Source organism: Ambystoma mexicanum, chromosome 13 (assembly GCF_040938575.1).
Source record: "Ambystoma mexicanum isolate Mex_15411 chromosome 13, UKY_AmexF1_1, whole genome shotgun sequence".
In the NCBI taxonomy this organism is placed as follows: domain Eukaryota; kingdom Metazoa; phylum Chordata; class Amphibia; order Caudata; family Ambystomatidae; genus Ambystoma; species Ambystoma mexicanum.
In genome coordinates this window covers 729,211,297-729,218,915 of record NC_090938.1, presented here as the reverse complement: position 1 = coordinate 729,218,915, position 7,619 = coordinate 729,211,297, and positions in this window count along the sequence as shown.

The following is a 7,619-nucleotide window of genomic DNA, read 5'->3' as shown; positions in this document are numbered from 1 at the left end:
AAGGAGAGCTCGCCCTTCAAGACCCTAAGAAGGATACTTTTGCAAGCCGGACAAGCAGGAGTTGGGAGTCCGGTCCAGTCCATCTTCTGAGCCCCGCGCAACACCTTAGAAGAGGTCACAGCAGCACGATCCTGGCCAGCGCCTCCGTGGGAGTCAGGTGAGCGTAACAGTTCCGGCCCGTTCCGGGTACTTTTTCGTGTGAAAATGTAGATTTTGGGCAGTAATGGGTTAATGACAGCATATTGGTGCACCTTTCTCATTTCAAAATGTTCTTCATGTGTGTTTTCATCATTTTCAGGTGAGTTTCGCTGCCGTTTTATATATTAGGGTAGCGTTCCGGCCCGTTCCAGGTACTTTTTCGTGATAAAATGTGGATTTTGGGCAGTAAGGGGTTAATGACAACATATTGGTGCACCTTTATCATTTCAAAATGTTCTTCATGTGTGTTTGCATCATTTTGAGGTGATTTTGGCTGCCTTTTTATATGTTAGGGTACCGTTCCGGCCCGTTCCGGGTACTTTTTCGTGATAAAATGTAGATTTTGGGCAGTAATGGGTTAATGACAACATATTGGTGCACCTTTCTCATTCAAAAATGTTCTTCATGTGTGTTTGCATAATCTTCAGGTGATTTTTGCTGCCTTTTTATATGTTAGGGTACCGTTCCGGGTACTTTTTCGTGTGAAAATGTAGATTTTGGGCAGTAATGGGTTAATGACAGCATATTGGTGCACCTTTCTCATTTCAAAATGTACTTCATGTGTGTTTGCATAATTTTCAGGTGATTTTTGCTGCCATTTTATATGTTAGGGTACCGTTCCGGCCCGTTCCGGGTACTTTTTCGTGATAAAATGTAAATTTTGGACAATAATGGGTTAATGACAGCATATTGGTGCACCTTTCTCATTTCAACATGTTCTTCATGTGTGTTTACATCATTTTCAGGTGAGTTTTGCTGCCGTTTTATATATTAGGGTAGCGTTCCGGCCCGTTCCGGGTACTTTTTCGTGTTAAAATGTAGATTTTGGGCAGTAATGGGTTAATGACAGCACATTGTTCATCCTTTGCCATTTCAAAATGTTCTTCATGTGTGTTTGCATAATTTTCAGGTGCTTTTTGCTGTCATTTTATATGTTAGGGTACCGTTCCGGCCCGTTCCGGGTACTTTTTCGTGTGAAAATATAGATTTTGGGCAGTAATGGGTTAATGACAGCATATTGGTGCACCTTTCTCATTTCAAAATGTACTTCATGTGTGTTTGCATAATTTTCAGGTGATTTTTGCTGCCATTTTATATGTTAGGGTACCGTTCCGGCCCGTTCCGGGTACTTTTTCGTGATAAAATGTAGATTTTGGGCAGTAATGGGTTAATGACAACATATTGGTGCACCTTTCTCATTCAAAAATGTTCTTCATGTGTGTTTGCATAATTTTCAGGTGATTTTTGCTGCCTTTTTATATGTTAGGGTACTGTTCCGGCCCGTTCCGGGTACTTTTTCGTGTGAAAATGTAGATTTTGGGCAGTAATGGGTTAATGACAGCATATTGGTGCACCTTTCTCATTTCAAAATGTACTTCATGTGTGTTTGCATAATTTTCAGGTGATTTTTGCTGCCATTTTATATGTTAGGGTACCGTTCCGGCCCGTTCCGGGTACTTTTTCGTGATAAAATGTAAATTTTGGGCAATAATGGGTTAATGACAGCATATTGGTGCACCTTTCTCATTTCAACATGTTCTTCATGTGTGTTTGCATAATTTTCAGGTGATTTTTGCTGCCATTTTATATGTTAGGGTACCGTTCCGGCCCGTTCCGGGTACTTTTTCGTGATAAAATGTAAATTTTGGGCAATAATGGGTTAATGACAGCATATTGGTGCACCTTTCTCATTTCAACATGTTCTTCATGTGTGTTTACATCATTTTCAGGTGAGTTTTGCTGCCTTTTTATATATTAGGGTAGCGTTCCGGCCCGTTCCGGGTACTTTTTCGTGTTAAAATGTAGATTTTGGGCAGTAATGGGTTAATGACAGCACATTGTTCATCCTTTGCCATTTCAAAATGTTCTTCATGTGTGTTTGCATAATTTTCAGGTGCTTTTTGCTGCCGTTTTATATATTAGGGTAGCGTTCCGGCCCGTTCCGGGTACTTTTTCGTGTGAAAATATAGATTTTGGGCAGTAATGGGTTAATGACAGCATATTGGTGCACCTTTCTCATTTCAAAATGTACTTCATGTGTGTTTGCATAATTTTCAGGTGATTTTTGCTGTCATTTTATATGTTAGGGTACCGTTCCGGCCCGTTCCGGGTACTTTTTCGTGATAAAATGTAAATTTTGGGCAATAATGGGTTAATGACAGCATATTGGTGCACCTTTCTCATTTCAACATGTTCTTCATGTGTGTTTGCATCATTTTCAGGTGAGTTTTGCTGCCGTTTTATATATTAGGGTAGCGTTCCGGCCCGTTCCGGGTACTTTTTCGTGTTAAAATGTAGATTTTGGGCAGTAATGGGTTAATGACAGCACATTGTTCATCCTTTGCCATTTCAAAATGTTCTTCATGTGTGTTTGCATCATTTTCAGGTGCTTTTTGCTGCCATTTTATATGTTAGGGTACGGTTCCGGCCCGTTCCGGGTTTTTTTTCGTGTGATAATATAGATTTTGGGCAGTAATGGGTTAATGACAGCACATTGTTCAACCTATCCCATTTCCAAAATCTTCTTCATGTGTGTTTGCATCATTTTCAGGTGAGTTTTGCTGCCATTTTATATATTAGGGTACCGTTCCGGCATGTTCCGGCCTGTTCCGGGTTTTACACCGTTCCCTATCTTGTGACTTTCCTCATGCACGAGCTCCGACGCATTCCGTCCGAAATGCTCCCATGCCTACACACGGTGTGTGTGATCTTCCCCACGGCATATTCCGCTTGTTTAACTCCGATTTATATGCCCCCGTCCATGATATCCATGCCTACTGCTCCTGGGACGAGATCTGCATTGACAGAAAATGTCATCCATACCGATTGCTTCTCGAAGCGCTCCCCCCACAAGGCCTCTCCCTGACTCACTGATTGACGTCCACTTAGCACCCCCCTTCACCATACAGAGCACTTCTCACCCATTGCTCCACCAGAACTAACCAGCCATCTTATAATGTTTATCCCAGGTATTAACTCCATCCTACTCGGGACAACCCTCGACCTCCTCCACGTGACCAACCAATATAACCCCTGATACATTTCAAACACCTCTCCACAGCATGACCCCGCCCCACCTCAACACACCCACATGACCCCCAAACTCACACTTACCAACCCATGCAGCACGAGTGCCCGTAACTATAGACTTCGAGCCAGGCTTGCAAAATTGTTCGAACCCCTTGTCAGAGCTTCACCTGGCCATAGCTCTAACAACCGCAGCACCGATAAACCCATCGCCGAACAAACCCGCCATTCCAATGATACCACCATACTCAGACCCACCAACACCTCCTTTACTATACCTCACATACCTATCCCTATGACACCGCCTACTAAAACTACTACCACCAACACCAGAGGAGCCTTAATTAATGCACGCTCCTTAGCTGCCCATGCCTCCGACATTGCAGACCTGATACTCCTGGAAAACCTAGATTTCCTAGCCATCACCGAGTCCTGGCTCCACACTGCTGCTGGACCTGCACTCACGCTGGCCATACCAGATGACTATACTATTCTCAGAACTGACAGAATGGCCTCTAGAGGCGGAGGTCTTGCCATAATTGCTAAAAACCAACTTGAACATGAGCCTCATACACTCGAACAAGCCCACCTCATGTGAATCCCTCACAGCCAAAATGCCCACTGCCAACTCCAAAACCCTCACCATTCATTTACTCTACAGACCACGCGGCCCTTTAGGAACCTTTGAGGAAGACCTAACTACCATCCTCACTAACAATCTGAAACACACCACCCAAAGTCTCCTCCTTGGCGACTTCAATTTAGGCTTTAATGACAACAATGACCCTCACTCCACCCTTATCGCAAACACTTCAACAGAGCACGGATTCTCCCAAAAAAAGTGGCCCTCCCCACCCACAACAAGGGCAGAACCCTCGACTGGGTGGCAGACTACAACTGCACGGCAACCATTACCTCCATCTCCCCCCGAATCTGGTCAGACCATTTTGTTCTGTCATTCACCCTCGATGCCGCAGCCCCCTCCCCCTAACAATATGCTCGCCCCAGCCATCCCAACCAGAAATAAACAAAACATATCGGCTGACAAGCTTATTCCCCTCATCCTTCCTAACCTGAATGCGCTTACCGATTCCACCCACGACATTAAACCCTTTATCCTTGTAGACGTCTACAATAAAACCATGATATCAGCACTGGACTCCATTGCACCCCTTAAACTCAGAAAAATGTAACCGAAAAAACACCTGAACTCCTGGTTTCCCCCGCTCCTGAAATCACTTAGACTTCAAAAATGTAAAAGTGAACAGGCCTGGAAACAATCGCCCTCAGACTCCAACAAAACCACTCTCAACAAAATCACCGCCCTCTACAAAAAAAAAATTATTCGGGCCAAGCTTGAATCATATAACCTAAGAATCTCAGAAGCCAACAACAGCACCAAAGAACTATTTACCATCCTTAAAGAGTTGGAAAACCCTATCTCCACCCCAGATGCTTGCGTGAAAGACAACCAATGGTGCGCCAGCATCCAAAACGCCCTATCCAACAAAATAACTACCTTACAGACCAAAATCAACAACCAAAAAAGCAACCACCCCAAGGACCTGTCAACATCACCACAGGGACCTGCTCCCCTCTTACCAAAACCCACATCCATTCCACCTATCCGCTTCAACTTCTCCAAGGTTGAAAAAGTCATTCTTACTCTTAAACCGTCCAACTGCCAAGGGGACCCTTGCCCTGCGTAAATTATCAAAGACGCTGCTAGAGAATTATCTCCCTTCATCACCAAACTCATAAATGCCTCCTTGTCCACTGGGATTATTCCCAGCAACCTCAAGCAGTCCTGGGTCCTCCCAATGCTGAAAAAACAATCACTAGACCCCACGATACCCACCAACTATAGGACGATCACCACAGTTCCTTTCTTGCTTAAAATTCTAGACAAGGTAGCGTACCTTCAAATAGAGCAATACCTAGAAAAAACCCACCTCCTAGGAATCGGACAATCAGGTTTCAGACCGCAGCCTGGGACAGAGACAGCATTGATCGACCTCAAAGCCCAAATCGATACCCTAAGAGACGCTGGGAAAACTGCCCTACTTCTTCTCCTCGACCTCTCAGCTGCGTTCGATCTAGTAGACCACACAATACTCTGTAACCACTAGGACTCCGCAGCCCACTTCTTTCAAGAAGCTATTGGTCGGATCCAATCTTTTCTATCCAATAGAACTATGAGTGTCTTCTCGCCTTCTGCCTCTGCTGACCCTATCCCCATTACCTGTGAGGTCCCCCAAGGATGTTGCATCTCTCCCACATTGTACAATGTGTTCACTAAGCCCCTCTTCGAAGATCTAGATGGTCTTGGTATCACCTACACCAATTACGTGGATGATACCCAGATCCTCATCCCGCTGACTTGAGATTATGGTGAGGATTTGGCCTTGGTGAACAAGGTGTACCTCATCATCCAGGCATGGATGGCATCGCACAGTCTATGCCTGAATGATGACAAGACGGAGCTGATAATCATCGGAACCACCCACAACCTCAACAAACTTAATCCTAACTACCAGAGCTTCATCATCGATGGCAATACCATCCCTGTAGCCAAAGAAGCCAAAATGCTAGGCTTCGACATAGACGCCACCCTATCGCTCAACAAACAAGTCAACTTCATGGCCTCTGCCACAGTTTACTCAGTTAATCAGCTTAACTCAGCTTACACAGTTAATCAGAGCAGCCAAACCATTCATCTCCACTGACAGTTGCACCACCATGGCCAAAGCCCTTATTCTATCCAAACTGGACTATTGCAACGCCCTCTACCTCGGAGCAAACAAAAACATCACTAATAAAATTCAGGTCCTACAAAACAACGCCTTTAGAGCTGCACTGGGTTTGCCTAAAAAAGAACACATCTCACAAACTAGAACAGCTAACAACTGGCTTACCACAACCGACAAAATCTTACTGAAAACTGCCTACCTCACCTACAAATGTCTGAACAACGCCGCCCCCCACTACCTCACAGAGAGAATCAACAGACGTTCCTCCAACAGGCCCACTAGAACTGCTAATGCTAACCTCCTCACAGTGCCAAGATTTAAACAAGCCAAAACAGGAGGCAACAGTTTCCAGGTGAAAGCGGCCCAGCATTGGAACTCCCTCCGGCCCCACATAAGGGCAGCCCAAACATTTCCACAATTCAGACACAAATATATCCTTTGGTTAAAGGAAAATGACCACTAACCCCACCTGACTTACATCGCTGCTTCTGTATATATTCGTTTTCCTGCATTCTGCACTTCAACTGTATATTTCTGTACTCTTGCTTTGGAACTTACCATGTCTGTATATATTTGTAAATTCCTGTACTACACTGTAACCAAGCTTTGAATATTCTTGTTTTTCTGCGCCCTGTTACCTTTGGGTCTGGTGTGCAATAGAAATAAATAAACAAAGAAACAATGACAAAGAAATGTGTTTGATTTGAGTATCATGGACACAGGTGTTGGGAGAGGTGCTCAGTTCAGAGATTGTGGGGGGGTGGAGGGGCAAGCTTACTTGTGTGGGGGCATCTAACTTCTTTACGCATTCTAATGAGACTACTCTGCTGCAGTTTCAATGTTACAAGAAGGGGCGCAACAAAACCTATATGGGGGGGGCTGACTAGTGATAGGCGGGGCTAACTTGGAGGCTCCACCCACTAGGTAACTTCTTTATGCATTCCAAGGAGACTATTCTGGTGAAGCTTCAATGTTACAAGCAGTTAACTCTGTGCCATGTCTGAAGGCACCCACTTAAGAACTGCTGTGAGACTGAGTGCCACCCACCCTTCCAATCACTCCCCCTGGCATGCAAGTACTAACCCCACATCACAATTTCAATCGTCTAAAAATGCATGCATTTGAATGCAGGTGCTAACAGTGAAATCCTTTATGTTAGTCATTGCTGGGCCTTTGTTATCAGCGAAGCCCAGGCGCCATTTAACGTCTGTAACCTGCTCTGTCGGCTAATGCTCTGTAGGCCAGTCAGGTCGAGTCAACATAGCCCAATATTTCCAGGGGGGGCTACAGCCTGAACAGCTGTGTTGCACCACTGGCTACAAGCAGTTAGCTCTCCCCTTCACACTTGAAACCACACACTTAAAGACTGCTATGAGAATGAGCGGTCTCCTGCCCCCTTCCTATCACTCCCCATGCCATGCAAGTACTAACACCCCATCACAAATTCAAATGCCTAAAAATGCATGCATAAGAATGCAGGTGCTAACAGTGAAATGCTTCACGTTAGTAATTGCTGGGCCTTTGTTAACACTGAAGCCAGGCGCCATTTAACGTCTGTAACCTGCTCTGTCCGGCCAAGGCTCTGTAGACCAGCCAGGTCGAGTCAACATAGCCCAATATTTCCAGGGGGGCTACAGCCTGAAC